General features: G+C 42.2%; 1 long non-coding RNA gene across 1 annotated transcript in view; it reads right to left on the bottom strand.

Moving 5' to 3' along the window:
• LOC309373836 overlaps positions 1–20,543 on the bottom strand; it is a 265,180-nt gene that overhangs the window by 23,227 nt on the left and 221,410 nt on the right. The window lies entirely within an intron of this gene.

The following is a 20,543-nucleotide window of genomic DNA, read 5'->3' as shown; positions in this document are numbered from 1 at the left end:
TCTACATCGCTTGATCCCACACTACCTGCAGGGGTGACAAGCAAATTAGTCCTAAGACTTTAGAAAACCTGGGTGTTTATTCCCTCCCAGCCCGAACTAAATGCAAACAGTATTACTTAAACTGGTTATAAATCTAAACGTCACGTTTCTCTTGTTGAAGGTTTGCATTTGAAAGGAAAAAGGAACCCCTGGATAAATAGGGTTAGCAGAAACTCGTTTTGTTTTGGTTTTAAAAGGATATATAAAGTATGTGCATTATAGTATCTCAGAACGATGTGCAGAAAACAAAAAAATAAGTATAAAATTTATGCAGTGAATATAACAGCTCTACACTAGAAGATAGGGCTGCCATACCCGGGATTTCAAAGGAGGGATTTCAAGCTTTTGGTTAGGTAATTCTAGCAGTAATTTTAGTTACGGCATTAACTTAGGGCTTCCACACGTCCAGATTTTCCCCCAGACGTTAACAGGATCCAGGGGGGATTTCCGAAAGTTGGTGCTTTATCCTGGATCTTAAGCAAGGCAATCAAAAATTTGCGGGGGGTGGCATTTTGGTTTTTTACAAAGCTCCACAACTTTGGGGTTTAAACCATGAGAACAGCAAGTATGTTGTGTTGTGCTGCTGTCTGCAACAGTTTAGGTAAAGGTAAAGGACCCCTGACAGTTAAGTCCAGTTGCAGACAACTCTGGGGTCGCGGCACTCATCTCGCTTTATTGGCCGAGGGAGCCGGCATTTGTCCGCAGACAGTTTTTCCAGGTCATGTGGCCAGCATGACTAAGCTGCTTCTGGTGCAATGGAACACCGAAACCAGAGCAGTGCACGGAAATGCTGTTTACCTTCCCACCAGAGTGGTACCTATTTATCTACTTGCACTTTTTGCCGTGCTTTCAAACTGCTAGGTTGGCAGGAGCTGGGACCAAGCAACAGGAGCTCACCCTGTGGTGGGGATTCGAACCTCCGACCTTCTGATCGGCAAGCCCAAGAAGCTATGTGGTTTAGACCACAGCGCCACCCGCGTCCCATCAGCAACATTTTAATCTGTATAAAATGTACTAGCATTTACTTTTTGAAAGGAGGTCATATACGAGACAATATGGGGAGGTAGATGTTCCTGGAAGACAGCAAACAGAAGGGCAGTTTGCTTTTTGTGTTTTGTAGTAACTACACTAGTGGCCGAAATTGTGGAAATCTTTTCGAAAAAGTGTATTTCCGAGGTTTGATGGCTCATAACACCTGATTGGCTCTCTAAATACTCATGATCATTGGCTACATTCAAATGAACAAAAGCTACTGCATACCAACGTAAGCAAGTTGTGCTTCCCTTTTCTGGTTATTTGGCTATAACTTTTGACAGAATACAGATAAGTGCACAAACCTTGTTGCATTACATTCTTCATTAAATTATTTTTCCATTGATATATAATTTTATGGTTGTTGTTGTTGTTGTTTAGTCGTTTAGTCGTGTCCGACTCTTCATGACCCCATGGACCAGAGCATGCCAGGCACTCCTGTCTTCCACTGCCTCCCGCAGTTTTGTCAGACTCATGTTTGTAGCTTCAAGAACACTGTCCAACCATCTCGTCCTCTGTCGTCCCCTTCTCCTTGTGCCTTCCATCTTTCCCAACATCAGGGTCTTTTCCTGGGAGTCTTCTCTTCTCATGAGTTGGTATTAATTTTATGGTATTACTCCCCCAAAAATGGTGTTATGAGCCATCAAACCTCAGAAATACACTTTTCCCAAAAGGTTTCCACAATTTTGGCCACGAGTGTTGTAAGGTAAAATGTTTGAGAAGCCTCACGTCAGCCAATGTATTATTGTTTTCAGGCTGCATTCTTGTGTTTTTATAACCTGAAGCCACCTGAAGGCACATCTGTGGACCCATACAGGGTTAAAAAGAAGTCAAAATTATAAATTATAAAACATCTCACTGACTGGGACAGTTCTACCTGCTGCACTGAGCGAAGAAGAAGCCCATTCCCAGGGAGAGGATCTCATCTGGCATGCAGCTGGTGCTCACGACTTTATGGAATTGTATCATTTTTAAAAAATGGATCTGTTGTCGTTGTTCGCTTTATTTATATGCTTTTGTGTTTGATATCATAGTGATTGCAATGCTTGTTGTTATCTCATGCTACTGCGATTATTGCGAGTTGCTTTGAGCTCAATGTTTGTTGTCGTTAAATTGGATCTGAATCACAGGAAATTGTGCTGAATCTTGATCCCCATGGCGTTGAATCTGTGTTGCTGGAAGAACTGCAGGCAAAACATTTCACCTAAAAGTATGCCTCACCCATTGGCCCAGTGTTCTTTGGCCTTGGGTCCCCAAATGTTGTAGGGTTATCGCCTCCCGTCATCCAAAGCCAGTTTAACCAACAATCAGAGATAACTGCAGTCGTCGTCCAACGGTGGTTGGAGAACTAAGATTGAAGAACTCTGTCCCAGCCAACACAGTCAAATTTAGCAGTGAGGAGTGCATACAAATGTAATGGTATGCATTAGCCAACCTGACAGCAGGCAAATTAAAAGAGATTACAGCATGGTACTTTGGGTTTTTTATATGTCAAACTGCATCAGTGTATGTAAAATTGCCACTTGGAAATTACCAGTTCTTGAACGGCGTTTTGGATGGAACTGAAGGAAGGTGAGGACAGGTGACCTCACCTAAGGCTACTTTTCTTGGTGCGTTGACCGGGAAAAACAGATTCCCTGAGGGTAAGGGATGTGGGTTCAAGGCGTCCCTGCGGTGAACAGCTCAGTTCGTGTCAGCAGTTCCAGTGCACATCCTGCCAAGTTCGTGGGAGGAATTGGCACCCGTTCCTGAGTGGACACACTGCAAGGACCGGAGAAAAAGCAACGGCCGAAAGAAGGTACCTCAAGGACAAAGGTAAGCTCCACAGGGTTAGGTGGGAGCAAAGAGAGTTTGATCAGCTCTGCCAGCAGGGTAGAAGAAGTGCCACTGGTTTTGGTGTCGCCCAGAAAAAGCAGCAAAAAGGGTGCTGCTGGGCCCTGGTCAAAGTCTAAACGCTGCCGGTTTTGGTTTTGGTAAAAAAGGGGATTGAGGGAGGTGCATGGGTTGCTGAATGTGCGTGTGGGGATACTCCAGTGAATTTTTTGAGTGTGTGAGACGTTGAAAGCAACGTGCGGTCTGTGACTGAGTGAGAGAAATGACGTTAGGAGGACAGGGTGTCCCAGTGTTCCAGGGTCCCAGGGTCATGGAGAAAAAGCAGTAAAACAACTCCCATGACCCCCCTGTGATGTTTCCTGAACAAACTGGAAAGATGCCACAAAGGGAAAGATTGGGGATTTTAAAAACCTGATGAAAAATAGACTCCAAATACTTATGTGAAGTTCCTGACCATACCCCATGGCTTAGAAAAGTAGAACTGTGAAAGCCAAACTGTGCCCAGTATGACAGCAAGTACAAGTTAGAAAAAAACAACAACCCAGCAGTCTTGCCAGACCCAGAAAAGGAGGGAGGAATAATTAGCCCCCCTCCACACTATGCAGCAACTGCACCAGGGCTAAATAAGGTTCCCCCTACCCAAACCTCAAAAGCAAATAAACTGAGGAAGAAAGAGAAGAGGAAGTTGAGAATGGTGAAATTCAGAAAGAATCAGGGGAAATGGACAAGCAGACAGTCCAAAAGAGTATTTCAGTATGTGAATTGGCAGAAAGAAAAGAGCAGAAGATTTTAAAGAGCCGCGTGAGATAGAGCCAGTAAGCAATCCAAAGGAGTGAGCTGGATGTGGCTTCTGGGTTCTAGAAGCAGCACAATGCAAGGATGTGAACTGACAGAAAGAAAAAGAGCAGAAGGCTTTGAGAGCCGCATAGGACAGAACTGTTAAAAAAAAGAGAGATAATTAAACCCGAGGGAGCCCTAGGATTACAATACTGACCATTGAGGAAATCTGCAAGATACATGCCCTCAGGGCAGCGGACAATACTGATGTTGCAATTGAGGCAGCTAAAACTCCACTTTGATGGCCCCACCCCACCAAGTGTACGACCCCCTGGAGTCATCCGACGCCCAGGACCACGGACCTCCAAGCACCCTAAATCAGAATCCTTCTTTCGAAGAGGACCTGGCCAAAATAATTAGGGGTTTGTCTTGAAACAGCAAGAGGCACTTAGAGCCGGCAAGCAGCCAGCAGCCAAAAATGTAATCCTGGAGGGTGTCCACAGGAGGGGCAGAAGACGCCTAGGGAAGAAACCAGTGCGCCATCTGCAGGCAAGAGGGTCACTGGAAAATGGAATGCCCACAGGCCCCTCGCCCGACACACCCCACCCCCACAGGCTGGGAACAATAAGATTTCTCAAAAATGATTTCTTCTCATATCTGTTTTTGCTCAAAGACTGTTGCAGCAAAGCAAGTGAACTGTTTCTAACATTCATTCATGCAAGTAACAGGACATCAGCTTTTTTCCCCCCTTGTGCCAGGCGCTTGGAGTAGTTTATCTCTTGGCAGCTATCTCAGAAGGACACTGCTTCATTCAGCCAGCTACTCTGACCTGCTACTGCCTGGAGCCAATTAGGATTTACAGTCAAGCGACATAAACCCAGAAGCCCAAGGGTTACCCACCCCCTTGCCCCAAGCACTAACCTGGAAAAGTGACTTTCTTAAAAAAGCAAGTGAACGCTTTCTGTGAACCTTGTCAAAAGTATTTTTCTTTTTAAGGTGCAATTTTACTCTGAAAAAGGAGCCGCAGCATAACATAGGAACTGATACTTTGAAGAATTTGAAACTTTGCCAGAAGCAAGACGCACATTGTTCTTTCTACAGACACTGGCAAATGAACTGAAATTTGCAACATGGCTTAAAGCTCTGAAAAAAATAGAGCACAGAAAAAGACTTTTAAAAATCTCAGCTGGCAAAAAACTTAACCCAAGAAAAAAAAGGACTGTCAAAATAGGGTTGCCATGTTAACCTCCTGCACTGTTCCACGTGTGAAGTCTTCCTGCCACATACCCTAGCAGCCTGTGCCTTCCTGGGACGAGCCTTTTTAAGAAAAAGGCTGTCCAAAGATTAAGAGGGGGGAATGAAGGAAGGTGAGGACAGGTGACCTCACCTAGGCCCGAAGTCACCCCCAACCAAAGCAGGCTCAAAGCTTTTCAAAGCTTTTCAAAATCATTTTCTCAGCAGCTAAGCATCAGAAACATTCCGCTCTGCTGTAACAAAAGGTAGAGAACAGTCCATTGTTTCTCAGGCCTTTCTCATCCCTTCTGGCCTTGCTAAAGAACCACATTGCAACTTACTTTCTGTCCGGGGACCATGCCAGAACAAGAGATTGAAACATATCTGAACACACTGAAACCCCTTTCCTGGGAAGGGTGCCAAGAGTCCACAATAGTCCCAAGACAGCTTTCTGTTCATGCTCAGAGGAACTCATGGGCAGGACTCCTGAGGGAGGAGAAAGGAGGAGGGAACTGGAAAGGGGTATACATGCTTGTGCACATGACTGTGAATTTCGTGCATGCTTTTTGTGACTTTTATCACACTTGCTCCTTCTACCAGTTCATGGATGGTAGAAATAAAACCTTTTTCTCCGAAACTATTCCTTGAGTGTCTGTTGACTCCCACTTCCCATTCCCAGGCGCAATATTTTTCCCACCCGAGGGCAAAGCCTCATAAGGCTACAGAACTTTTTGTCATTTCGTGGGGTTTTTAGTACGATGTTAAGGGCAATTTAACTGCTGGGTGCTGTTTTTCAGCTTTATAATAATCATCTGAACTTTTATCTCTGATATGTAATTATTCTACTAGATCACAAATGGAGGAAATACATTTGCAATTCTGACAAAATCTTTCAGGCCGGGTAGTCTTCCTTTGTCTATGATATGCACTCATACGTTCATATGAGACACTTCAAAGCTGCTCTTTATATCATTAGTTAATGTTCTTAATCCAGAAGGTGATTCCATTTTCCACTTCAACAAATGCAGACCTAACATTCAGGATTTGACTTACATCTGCCTCAAAGCAGCAATCTTGGCAGCACATTAAAGGGCAGCAAGCCGTCAATTACTTAATAAATTAATAATTTTTTTACTATGAGAGCCCATCGTATGGATTTCATGCCTCAGTTGCCAAAATGCCCTTGACTTTGCCCGGTTAAAATCCCGTAACACAAGTTGGTGATAATAATAATAATAGATTCTGAAATCCCATGCTCCAAAAACTACAGTGTAGAAATAAACAACCCCTTCATAACTTTTTCCCAGTCTGTACAGCATGTTCTCTCTTCACACATGCACACACACACACAGTGAAAAACATGCTGACCAGCTTCGTTCCTAATGTATTATAGCCTTTTGCTACATGAAAACAATAATGTACTTTCTCGTTCAGCTTCGGTACAAATGGGTCACGGTGCTCTCACACATAGCCCTTCTATTTTTCAGCACCGGGTACATTTTCAGAAATGTACACCCCACCCCACAAACACAACACGGCTACCAGAAAACAGCAAAATCTTGCCAATATTTATTTCGGATGTATCATTAAAAGAAATCTCATTATACTCCTTTGTGATACAATTGCTGTTAATTTTAAAATACTGATTGCTTTTCGGTGTGGCTGTTAGGAATTTCTGATCATATCTCCACATTTCCAGTATATGGCCTGGTTCTACAACGGAGCTTTCCAGACTTTTGGTGTGGGTGACACACATTGTAGACATGCGTCATTTTGCGACACAGTAATTCAGGTTTACTAGCAAACTGGAGGTTAAGGAACGCGGGGGCTTTTAGGCAACAAGGCTCCCCATTGCAGCTGGCACGCTGATGTGTCGCAACACACAATTTGGAAAGCTCTGTTCTACAGCAACCAAAATTTTTTATGATTTTCAATTTTATACATTTCAATAATTTTACAATAATTTTAACATTTTGAAACTCAACTTCCTTCCCCCTCTTTCTGTGGTTCCTTAATTTTTATATATGTTTTCTGCATATTCCAAAGTAACTTAATTTACTCATTTATTCATCTACTTTAAATATATACTCCTATAAAACTGCAGGTTATTACAATAATCCTGCTGATGCTTTTATCTGTTTACAGTTGATTTGTAAATATTCAATAAACCATTTCCATTCTTTTAGAAAAAGTTTGTTATCTTGATTTCTTATGTGGTGGCCTTGTAGTAAGGTTAAAGCTTACTGGGAAATGATATATAATGTATTGAAAAAGATATTTAAAATAACATTTGTAAAAAAAAAAAAAACCCAGAAGCTTTCCTTTTGGGAGTTATAAGGTTAGGGTTTAACGTATAACGTTTGTTTAAAAACAAACAAACAGAAGCTCCTCTTTTGGGAACGATAGGGACAGAAGTACCCAAACTATACAGAATTTTTTTCATGTATGCAACTAAAGCGGTAAGAATGTTACTTGCCCAAAAATAGAAAGAAGAAGAAGTCTCAGCAAAAGAAGAATGGATACAAAAACTCATGGAATATGTAGAAATGGTGAAACTTACTGGAAGAATAAGAAACCGAGATAACAAACTTTTTATACAAGAATGGAAATGGTTTATTGAATATTTACAGATAAATTGCAAGCAGAAAAAACATTGGCAGAATTATTGTAACAACTTATATAAGAGTATATATTTAAAGTAGATAATTAAATGAGCAAATTCAATTAATTTGGATATGCAGAAGATATTTAAAAATAAATTTAAGGATCTGCAGAAAGAGGGGGAAGGAAGTCACACTTTGAAATGTTGAAATGATTGTAAAATTAATGAAATGTATAAATTCGAAAAGTAAAACTTTTAAAAGTGTGATTGGAACATGTTGTGGATGTCTGGACTCCAGCTCAAGCGACAGATTTTGATGACTGTTCTTCTGCAGAGCAGTTTTCAAAGGCAGCTGGGGGGGGTAAGTGAATCCTATACGTAACTTTATATAACTGTTTCTCCCCCTCTTCAAACTACATAATAGTTTTCCACTCTCTTCGTGCTCTGTCTCCAGAGAGAGATAGCACACCTCTTTCACAAACTACAGCTAGTTAGCTACAACAAATTACATCTTTGAAACTGCATTTATGTTATGAGCTCCTCCTGGGTTTATTCTGGTTAGAGAGACCGAGAGCTTTTAAGAGAATAAATGTGCTGTTCTTGATACCCACTCTAGCACATTAAGCCACAAAGCCATTCTTCCTCCCTTGGAGTGTCAGATCATAATGGTCTGGGATGGCACCTTCCGCTTGGTGAGGTTAGAACGAGAAAATGGTTTCTTTCGAGTTTTTCTGTCAACTTTTCTTCTGCCACGGAAAGGAAGGGCTGAAATAATACTATTATATGCCTCCTCTAAAAAGAGAGACTTCTTGGTAAAGAGGAGACTGAAAGGAGGTATGATAGCCATCTTCAAATATCTCAAGGGCTGTCAAATAGAAGATGAAACATGCTTGTTTTCTCCTGGTCTGGCGGGGAGGACTCAAACCAATGGCTCCAAGTTACAAGAAAGGAGATTCCGGCTAAATAAGAACAACTTTCTGACAGTAAGAACTGGTTGTTTGACAGTGGAATGGTCTCCCTCAGGAGATTGTGGACTCTCCTTCCCTGGAGGTTTTTAAACAGAGGTTGGATGGTCATCTGTCATGGATGCTTTAGCCAAGATTCCTGCATCGCAGGACTGGATGACCCGTGAGGTCGCTTCCAACACTACGATTCTGTGATTAATCGGGTCCTCCATTAAAGAGGGCACGTATTGCGGCGAGACCTGAACAAACGACACCCTGTGTTGTGGGTGGGTACAATTGGTAAGCCACAACACTCAATTGGTAGGTCCCTCAAAGTTCAATCTGGCCAATGGGACGCAGTCCAAATGGTTTGAGGGACCTATTTATGCCCATGCACGTGACCCAGAGCTTTGGGTCTTTGGGACAGGGGCACGGCAGGAATTTTCCCCACTTGGCTGATTGGCTCTTGCCATTTGGGTTTTGTGAGGTTGTGGATAGGCTCTGGTTCAGGTGATAGGGATGGGAGAACGCTCTCGCCATCCCTATGTGAAGGGTATTCTGTTAAAGGAATCCAGGGACTCGATGGTTTGGTCAACCCCTGAAAGGGGGTTGTGCCCATGCCTGAGTCCAGGGGGACATTTGGGTGGTGAACTTAGCCCATTCCTGGCTTTCCGCTTATCCAGGTGTTCACCCTAGGCTGACCTATGCTGGTGCCCTGGGTCAGCACTACCTGCGTGGCAGGGAGCTAATCGAACCAGAGCCTATACAACCAGGCACTTTCTGTAATCAATAAAGTTGTGGCCCAAATTCTGCCCAAAACCAAACCAAAATTTGAGTCAAGTGTGAATTTATTTAGGGGGGAGATTTCTAGGTCTGAACACGCAAAAATTGACATCAGGAATCACAAGACAGAGAAGCCAGTACGAGAACACTTCAATCTTCCAGGACATTCAATACAGGATCTCAAAGCAGCTGTCTTATTACAAAAGAATTCCAGAAACAGACTTGAAAGAGAAGTTGCTGAATTACAGTACAACTTATCACTAAACTGAAAACTATGGAGAGACCTGCTCTGAATATTGGATTCCTGTCTCATTACATATGCTAATCATCTGCATACTATCCCTTGCTTTTTCCTGTAGGACTAATTGCAGTCGTTAACAGTCGTCAACAGGTTTACCATACCCATCTCCTACTACCTTCCTGAGAAAAACCCCACCCTCCCACTATATATAAGGGTCTGGTGACTTCTGCTTCAGTGTATCTGAAGAAGTGTGCATGCACACAAAAGCTTATACAAGAACAAACTTAGTTGGTCTCTAAGGTGCTACTGGACATTTTAAATATTTTTTTTATATATTTCGACTTTGTCAGGCCAACACGGCTACCTACCTGAATCTATAATTCTGTGATTAAGGGATGTTCGCCCAATACATTCAACAAGGGTACAATGCCTGTCCATTCGATAGTTGAGATGTACAAGTCAACAAGCGCTCATCTCGCTTTACAGGCCGAGGGAGCCGACATTTGTCCGCAGACAGTTTTTCCGGGTCATGTGGCCAGTATGACTAAGCCGCTTCTGGCGAAACCAGAGCAGTGCACAGAAATGCTGTTTACCTTCCTGCCGGAGCAGTACCTCTTTATCTACTTGCACTTTTTGGCATGCTTTCGAACAGCTAGGTTGGCAGGAGCAGGGACCGAGCAACGGGAGCTCACCCCGTGGTGGGGATTCGAACCGCCAACCTTCTGATCGGCAAGCCCAAGAGGCTCAGTGGTTTAGACCACAGTGCCACCCACGTCCCTTTACAATGCCCTGCAGATACGTAAAAGAGGAATGTTCAGATTCACTCCCTTGTGGATTCATTGAATACATGATGGCGTAACTGAAATGCACCCACTGGCCAAGCCCACTGGCAGCTACAGTTTCAGTGAAGAATGGTACCTATGCTTCTGCATCTGGCATTCCCAACTGGGTGGATACTCCCTAATGCAGAATGTGCAGCTGATGTGGCTGTTTGGGGAGGGTGCATTGGCATGGGGGGAGCCTAGCAAGTGGGTGCCCTCCTGCTGCCCCTTCTAGCATTCATCAAGCATGTGAGCAGGTGTTATGTACTGAGTTGAATAGGATCCAAAAGGCAGCAGTCTGATTGGTCCTAGAAGAATAGGGTCCAGAAAGCAGCAGTCTGATTGGTCCACAGGAGCCACCCAATCCAGTTCCAGGTGGAAGTGAATCCGCAACCTGATTGGCCTACAGGTGAATCCCGGAATTAGCCAATCATGTGGGACCCATTGTGTAAATAATGTATATAAAGCAGACATTCTGGGGGAACTTCCATTCCTCCTCACCACAATGAGCTGAATAAAGAACATGAAATCCACTCTTGACCCTGAGTATATTTCAGCAGGATTGTATGAACACCCTGATGTCACAAGATGGCAGTGCTTACAACGAAGCCCCCTATTCTAGAGGATTTTGAAGCCACAATGAACCTAATAGAGGGAAATGCCAAGATGAACTTAGATGCCTTCTCCTCACTGTGCCAGCTGAGGGAATCTAGGTAGATCTGCTTCTTTTTCCTTTTGCAGAACGTCAATGTTCTTTTTAAGAGCAGAATATAACTAGGGTTGCCATATTTCAAGAAGTGAAAATCTGGAAAGAAAAGCTGGTGAGCTTTTTTTTGGTAAAGTGGTTGAGCTGCTCTTTTTGGGGGCTGAAGTTGTTGAGCTATTTCTCATTGCAGAATGCTGGTGTTCTTTTTTTGGAGCTGAATATAACTAGGGTTCTCATATTTCAAAAAGTGAAAATCCGGACAGAAAAGTTGTTGAGCTTCTTTTAGTTTTGACCAAAGGTGTTCAGCTTTTTCTGAGCAAAACCGACACTGCTGCCATGCGTCTGGATTCTCCCAGACATTTTGCCAATTTCTGCCCAGACACTGCTTGTGGTTACAATATTCTGGATATATTCAGGAAATTCTGAACGTATGGCAACCCCAAATAGTCTATGTAATAACATTCAACTGCTTTTGCTGGGTTATTGTTACTGGTTTTTTTAAAGCCACCTGTTCTAAAACTTTCATCTGATGCCAAGACGAGGCTATTGATTTCGGAACTCTAATGAATTTTAGTTTATTTTCCCTAAACTATTAACGATGTTTTGTTCAGGAGTTATTTTTGGCTTGAGTGGCAAACTGCTGGTAGCATTTTTACAAATCCAACAGGCATGCTGAGCACATTCTGAAGTGAGTTAGAAAAGCCAGCGGAAGCACTGCAAACTCTGGTATATATTTAGCTTCCTGCCAAGCCTGTTAGGAAATTAATAGGTTGGAAGGGTAAATTGCCATGGTCAAGCATGATGACTAATAATCCAATTATTATTTCCTTTCTGCGTAGTTCTGGGTACAGCAACAGCAGTGAATTATTCTAAAGTTCTACTGAAAAGACAGCAGGTCAGGTCAGAAACAAAAATCTATACCGATGTCTGTCATGATGAGACATTTAAAGGTTCAACAGGAAGACTATAGCTACTTCCTCTCAGGATTTTTTAAAGGAAGGGCTAGCATTTGCAAATCAAGATGCAGAAAGGTATATTTTCTTTTCCCCTTCCCTTTTGGGAACACACACACACACACACACACACACACACACACACACACAAATATTTGTTCTTATTTGCATTAACAATTACCTGTTTAAATCCTAACTGCTATGTTTTTCTTATGCTGGTCTGTGACTGTAATAAAGTTTATTCATTCAATGTACTGCAGTCACACAATCCATAAATCAATCAGTAGCTGAACTGGGTTCCACACAGTCACGAAAACAAGATAAAAGAGCCGCAAAAACAAAAACACAAAATAAATAGAAAAAACAGACAGACATCAGCATAACATTCAAAACCGAAGTGTGGCACTCAAAAATCGAGTCCTCCCTTAAGGAGGGCACGTATTGCGGTGAGACCTGGACAACCGACACCCTGTGTTGTGGGTGGGTACATTTGGTCAGCCACAATGTGGGAGCTAGTTAACATACAGCCTATGCAACCAGTCACTTTCTGTAAACAATAAAGTTGTGGCCTAAATTCTGCCAAAAACCAAACCAAAAATTTGAGTCAAGTGTGAATTTATTTCTGGGTCTGAACATGCAATGGAGCACCTTCGGCTTCCAAAAAAAGTTCACAAACCGGAACACTTACTTCCAGGTTTGCTGTGTTTGGGTTCCAAGTTGTTTGAGAACCAAGGTGTTTGAGAACCAAGGTACCACTGTATCATGTTTTTATATAAGCTAGAAGCTGTCCAGAATGGCTGGGGCAACCTAGTCAGATGGATGGGGTATTATTATTGTTATTATTATTATTGAAGAGCACATGCCTACTTTCATCAGATAAATGTTGGAGGCTATGTGCTATGATGCGCCAATCTGGCATAAGCTATGGGTGCTGTATACAAGTATCCTATGCTGTTCTGTTTTGCCTATTTTTGCTAAGGGATGCACTATGTGAATGCATCACACCCCCCCCCCCCCAATTAACAATATGAAGTTATAACCTCAGCGCACCTGCGTGTGTTTATGCAAAAAATGCTCTAATGCTCTAACTCGAGACCATGATGATGGCACCAACGCCACTTTGCCTTTGCTGCGCTAACTCTCACTCGAATGGAAGGGACATTAGAAGTAATTTGTAGTTGGTGCATTAAATCAGTCATTAATTCCTTTGTGAGGATTTTTTTTCTCCTCTTGATGGCTATGTCTCATTCCAAGAAGTAGTCTTCAAAACTCTTCATTCCCATAATTCAATGAATAATTATGCTCTTCACAGGCTTTAATCACGGTCAGACCATTATCTTCCTCCGCCTCTTAACTATTTTTTATAATTTCAATTAATTCTCCACTGTCAGCTGATATGCTTCAAGCGTCTCTTGTGGAAACAGGCAGCATGCATGTCAGGAAACTTGATTAAGACTGTAGCATCATCACAAAGCTCAGTGTTTTTGTTTTGTTTTAAGCTTTTTTCTGTAGTTCTCCAGTCTCTTTCCTAAGGTTGGTTTTCTTTCAGCACTAGGGGAAAATTTCCAATGTCCCTTGTGCAGGACGTTCTCTAGAATGTGGGCTGATCCTTATCTTTGCATATAAAGGTAAAGGGACCCCTGACCATTAGGTCCAGTCGTGACCGACTCTGGGGTTGCGGCGCTCATCTCGCTTTATTGGCCGAAGAAGCCGGCGTACAGCTTCCAGGTCATGTGGCCAGCATGACTAAGCCACTTCTGGGGAACCAGAGCAGCACACGGAAACACCATTTACCTTCCCGCCGGAGGTAAATGGTCAAAGTGCATCTACTTGCACTTTGACGTGCTTTCAAACTGCTAGGTTGACAGGAGCAGGGACCGATCAACGGGAGCTCACCCCGTCACGGGGATTCGAACCGCCAACCTTCTGATCGGCAAGTCCTAGGCTCTGTGATTTAACCCACGACTCACATTTGTTACATTGTGGTGTAATTTAATGAGTCCTATATGCATCTTTGCATATAAAGGTAAAGGCAAAGGTACCCCTGACCGTACGGGCCAGTCTTGACAGACTCTAGGGTTGTGCGCCCATCTCACTCTATAGCAGTGTTTTTCAACCTTTTTGGGGCAAAGGCACACTTGTTTCATGAAAAAAATCACGAGGCACACCATTAGAAAATGTTAAAAAAATTAACTCTGTGCCTATATTGACTATATATAAAGTAATTCTCTTGAATAGGAATCAAATAAACACAAAGAAAGTATTTTATAATTACTTTATTATGAAATAGTAAGTAAACAGAAATATGAAAAATTATAAAATACTTTATTTTTAAATCTTTTCAATTTTTCCCACGGCACACCAGGCAACATCTCACGGCACACTAGTGTGCCGCGGAACAGTGGTTGAAAAACAGTGCTCTATAGGCCGGGAGCCAGCGCTGTCCGCAGACACGTCCGGGTCACGGGGCCAGCGTGACAAGCTGCATCTGGCGAGCCAGCGCAGCACACAGAACGCCGTTTACCTTCCCGCTGGTAAGCGGTCCCTATTTATCTACTTGCACCCGGGGGTGCTTTTGAACTGCTAGGTTGGCAGGCGCTGGGACCAAACGATGGGAGCGCACCCTGCCGCAGGGATTCGAACTGCCGACCATGCGATCGGCAAGTCCTAGGCGCTGAGGTTTTACCCACAGCGACCCGCGTCCCCCATCTTTGCATATAGGACTCATTAAATTACACCACAATGTAACAAACGTGAGTCCCTCTTAACAGTGTGAATAATTTCAACAGAACAAAGTAAGTGAGATGTAAGAAGAGGAATGTGATTCTTAGGCTGGAACTTGCTTGACATTGTATCTTGGGGTTGTCATATTTCAAAACTAGGACCAGTTATTGAGCTTTTTAGGAAAACACTGAAATTGTTGATCTTTTTTTCTGGGAAAAAACCCGAGTCCCAGTTATGTCCTCTCCTCTACACTACAGAAACCTGCTAACATTGAACAGAAAGACAATGGCCGGCCCAAGACATTTTCGCACCTGAGGCTAACCACAAAATTGAGTCCCCCTCCCTGGTAACAGAACAAGGACCCTTTATCTTACCCCATTTAATGGAATTACACTTTGATCCTGTCCCTCACCTACAGAGCCTCACTTCAGTTTTTTGGGTTTTTTTTAAGTTTCTCAGCTTTTTAGTATTAAAACTATGAAATTTGAAGATGGATTAGAAGTCTTCCTCTTCTCCTTTTCCATAAAAATACATCTATCTTGTTCAGTCAGCTCTGAAGTGCATCCGGTCATCATTACTCTTAAATGTCAAACCAACCTTCCTCTACTATTTAGTAATGAGATCTTTACTCAGCTGCTGGTGTGGTTTTTTTAAAGCAATACTGTGATCTCAACTGGTACCAGGAATATGAGGGCATCAAATGTTTTCCCGCAAGTATCGCTTTCGGAAACTTACGTGCGGCGTTGCATTCAGGGGGTTTTATGGTAACGCAAACCTGCCCAAAAGAAAACTTCTTTGGTGTGCATGGATGCATACTGGATTGTGGCTAAAGTTTAGCTTCTGGGATCTGGAAATACTTCATTTAGGTTTTAGAATGGGATTCCCTATAGGGTTGGCGGTTCGATTCCCCATGACGGGGTGAGCTCCCGTTGCTCGGTCCCTGCTCCTGCCAACCTAGCAGTTCAAAAGCACGTCAAAGTGCAAGCAGATAAGTAGGTACCTCTCTGGCAGGAAGCTAAACAGCGTTTCCGTGCGCTGCTCTGGTTCACCAGAAGCGGCTTAGTCATGCTGGCCACATGACTCGGAAGCTGTACGCCGGCTCCCTCAGCCAATAAAGTGAGATGAGCGCCGCAACCCCAGAGTCGGCCACGACTGGACCTAATGGTCAAGGGTACTTTTACCTTTACCTTATAATTCTATAGAGACACATACAGAATCTAGTGCTTTCCAAAGATTGCTAGACTGTGGTTCCCATAATTCTCTTTAAATGGGCACCAAAAGTGCTTTAAATATATGGAGTGGATTTGCCCTTAGAAAGTGTAACTTAGCTCTCCAATATGGAAGAATTTGTACTGTTTTACGGGAGTCATGCAGAGCAAACCCCTGAGCATATTTACTCAGAAGCAAATCTCACTACATTCAAAACTATTCACTTCCTTTTTACTGTGCTCAAAGCTGCAGCCTTAAGATACCGAAACTCCTGTGCATTTTGCATTACTAACTGGGGTAATTATTTCTCAATACTAACTGGAGAAATTAAAACCAGGCATTCTCTCGCCCTTCAGATATAGCTGGGAGTCAGTCTCAGCCAGCCATTTACGTAATACAGTACCTACCCTAGAAAACACTATCCTTTTTGCCTTTGCTCTTGACCTGCACATTTCTATTTCTGGTTCTTCTCTTAAAACATCCTCCTAGATTACTCAAAACATATCTTTCCATTAAAAAGTACTCTGATTTATGGCCTTAAACAAACTGACCTTGACTCACCGCATTATGAAAAGGGCTGCATCGCCTTTTCCCGCTCTATGTATTTTCACTCTTAATAAACATCTTACTGTGTTTTCAGACGCTGACTCATTTCTGTTTATTAGTTCGATTAATAATGTGTTCTGAGTGCAAATGAACTAGCAGAATTTGCAGAGTAGTTCTTGTCACGGCACCCCCCCCCCATTGCTTTTTTTCATTTCCCAAATTTTAATTCTTACTAAGCTGTAAAGGTAACGTACCTGTATTTACTCGAGTCTAATGCGCATCTCTCTTTTTTTTTGGCCAAATCACGTTGCAAAAATTAGGGTGTAAATTAGATTTGATGGCGTATTAGACTCGAGTAAATACAGTATATATTTATTAAGGGCTAGGTAAAGTATCCAGACATTGTACTTCTTGATGTATGAGTTGCAGCAAGGTTTTCCCCACGTACAGTGGTACCTCGGGTTAAGTACTTAATTCGTTCCGGAGGTCCGTACTTAACCTGAAACTGTTCTTAACCTGAAGCACCACTTTAGCTAATGGGGCCTCCTGCTGCTGCCGCGCCACCGGAGCCCAATTTCTGTTCTCATGCTGAAGCAAAGTTCTTAACCTGAAGCAATATTTCTTGGTTAGTGGAGTCTGTAACCTGAAGCATATGTAACCTGAAGTGTATGTAACCTGAGGTACCACTGTATTCTCCTCAAAGCTTGAGTTGTGAACTCTGCTCTAGAGGTGATCTAGGGAACGGCTCACTTGCGCGTACGTTAAGGTTACCAGATTTTTTTTTCAATTAATCCGGGGACACTTACTCTTCACTACATACATGTGAATGCTGAGAACGTCTGGTAACCTTAGCCTATGTCCTCCATTCATTCCAATTGGACTTTGTGCTGGCATTGCAAGCCGGCCCCATTGGAATGAATGGAGTAACTGCTGCAGCTGTGCAGTTAAATTCAGTTAGAGAGGCCAACTGTCATTCTTGCTTCTTGCCTCGTTCTTGCCTCATGGTGTTGTTCAACCATCTCTGAGACAGTATATTATGGCATGACCATTTACTTTATTACTCAAGCTTTGTTTGGCATTTACGTGAGCCACTTACTTTGCTGAAAGAAAAGAAACTCTGCGTAAGAATGGTGGAATATCCTAAACGGAATTATGATTGGGATAACGTTGAGAATTTCCTGGGCATATTGTGAATACTGCAGCCGAAAGCAGCGTCTGGTCAGAAATGGGCAAAATCTGGATGGATGGCAGCCCATTTTTGGCAGAGTCATTTTCCCGTCCAATTTCTTTTCGATTTTGCAAAAAAAAAACCCAAAAAACATTTTGGACAAAACTTTGAAAAGCTAAACAACTCCCCCACCCCCAGCAGCTCAACAACTTTTCAGTTGTTGCTGGAATTCCACTTTTTGAAATATGGCAACTCCAGTTATATTCTGCTCTAAAAAAAGAACATCAACGTTCTGCAAAGAGAAAAAGATGGAAATCTGCCTAGATTTCCTGAGTTGGCACAGTGAGGAGAAGCCTTCTTGATTTATTATATGCTCTTGTAATGTCCCACTTTTCCTTAGGATGTCCCCATTTTCCCTTGAGAAACGTTGGAGCGTATGGAGTTATCCAACCCTGAGCTGTCTGAAGGCAATCCTGTATTGGGAACTTTTGTTTTAACGTTTTATTATGTTTTTATATATGTTGGAAGTTGCCCAAAGTGGCTGGGGCAACCCAGAGAGATGTGAGGAGTATAAATAGTCAAATTATCATTATGGATTGGGGCTTCCCTATTTTCACTGGAGAGAGGTAGGAGGGGATGGAGTTATCTGACCCCCATCCATCTGTAGGAAATCCTGTATAAGGAAGGGTTTTTTTTTTTAATGTTTAACGTTTTATGATGTTTTCTTTACATGTTGCAAGCTGCCCAAAGTAGCTAGGGCAGCTCAGCCAGACGTGTGGGATAGAAAGAGTAAAATCATCATTATGGAATGGGACGTCCCTGTTTTCAACGGAGAGAGTTTGGAAGGTATGAAAGAATCCATTAAAAGTTTAGAAAAATCAAGTATCACTTAAAATGGCCACCGGGGTAATTTAGCATTTTGCTAAAGGAAGGGCAGGTCTCTCTTAACAGGCAGTTTTGATTCCCCTCTTTTGGCCTCCTGCCAATGTAGTCCAAGTTGCAAGCCTAGGGCTGCTTATAGCCAACCACAATGCAAGCTGCAGGAATGAGCCATGTTGTTTCTAACCTGGGCAGCAAATTCTCCCGACAAGGTAGGCAGCCATCTTGCTGCAGCCAGGACTCTTTGCAGGCCTGATGCATCTTGCTTTTTTGTTCTGTTTTGAGACGTATCATTGGAAGCAAAATGTGGGCTGTTAACCCTAGGGGACAGGGTGAGAATTGTCCTGGCCAGGTGTGGGCCCTAGACTTTGTGTGTGTTTAAATATTTTCTTTGAATATGTCAGGCGGGGGGAAAATAATGGGTGCATGCCCTGTTTGGTTTCTGCCAGCTTAGCCCCGCGACCCGGGGCTGTGGGTGCCATGCAGCGTGCATTGGCCCTGCCACCCAAATTTGTGGGAGCCCTTTATGGGGAATTTTGTGGGTGCTCGGGCACCTAGGGCCCCAAGGAGCTGGGACTTAGGCAACAGGCAGAAGCATAGCTGTCAACTTTTCCCTTTTCTTGCGAGGAATCCAATTCGGAATAAGGGAATTTCCCTTTAAAAAAGGGAAACGTTGACAGCTATGGGTAGAAGGGGTGGGGGTGCAATTTCGTGGTTGCAGTGAATAGTTGTGGTTTTTTACACTGCAATCCTAAGCGTGTCTACTCAGAAGTAATTCCTATTGCGTTCTGTGAAGCTGACTCGCAGGTAAATGGGGTTAGAATTTTCATTGTGAAAAGCAGATGGCGTTGAGGGGAAATCAGGACAGGGTTTTTAAAAGAGGGGTGGGGGGAATCTTATGCCTGGTCAAAACCTAGTTCAGCCCTTCCTCTTATCCTCCTCGCTTAATTTGTATGCTGCTTTTCCAGAGCTCAAACCATGCTCAAGGCGGCTTGCAAGAGGAAATTAATTTCACAGTCGCAAACATAACAAAAGTAGTCTTAAACAAAACACATTGAAAAGTATGCAGCCAAACTGATTTCCACATTTAAAAATAAAGATACAAAAAATTAATAATAACGGCAACCAGTGTGGATTTGATTTAAATCAATCAGTTTAAATCACTAGTCAGAAAGACTTGGTTTATTTTTTTTATTTTTTTTACAGAGACTCCGTCTTGCTGGTATAATTTTAATATTTACAACCAGAGGAATAATAAATTTTCAGAGTAGTTTTTACAGCTATATCAAAAATTACTTATTTGGTTATACTATTAGAATTACATAGACAGATAATTATGAAATTATTGTGAGGTTTAATAGGTTGACTATATTTGGACAAATTTTCTGCTGTTCTTTATTGGAAGGAGAAAAATAATCATTTCCTCAATAAGAATTTAAACTATTTAACTAAAACAATAACATAATAGCATAAGTTTGTTAACTAATGTTGCTAATTTTTATAAAACAAAAACAAAACTTAGACTTGAGTTTTAGCACAAATAAAAAACTTAAAACAAATCCTTATTTCCTGATGAATAGCCTTTGGACTATAATGTAACTTAAATAGAAAACTATCTTTAGAAAGATTTTTCCTCCAAAAGTATTTTATTTTAAAAATCTGATTTAAATAAAATAAAATCTCTGACAAATTTAAAAAATCTGTTTGTTTTTTTTTTAAAAAAAGAATCATTGATTTTTATCCACCCTGACAGCAATAAAAAACCCTAACCAATAGCTCTTCTCCCTTGCTTTCGTTTGTACACCTCGGATGTCTATTTGAAGAGTATTGTTTGCTTATTACTGTAAGAAAATAGCTATAAATTGAATTCTTCAGAGCTGTGTGAGGGTTGATTGCAGTGAGGCAGCTGTAATGAAAAAGGTGTATTGCAAACACTTGTTGGCTCTCTTATTGCATCAAATCTCAGTTTCCATGAGCTTTCCTTATAACAGCAGTAGCAATGCTCAAGCTTTTGTTTAGGCAATTATGGCAGTTAGAAATAAGTTTGTAAGAA

This window comes from Podarcis melisellensis, assembly GCF_964234715.1.
Source record: "Podarcis melisellensis genome assembly, chromosome: 7".
NCBI lineage: Eukaryota > Metazoa > Chordata > Lepidosauria > Squamata > Lacertidae > Podarcis > Podarcis melisellensis.
The sequence above is the reverse complement of the archived record's forward strand: the minus strand, read 5'-3'. Positions and strand labels throughout refer to the sequence as shown.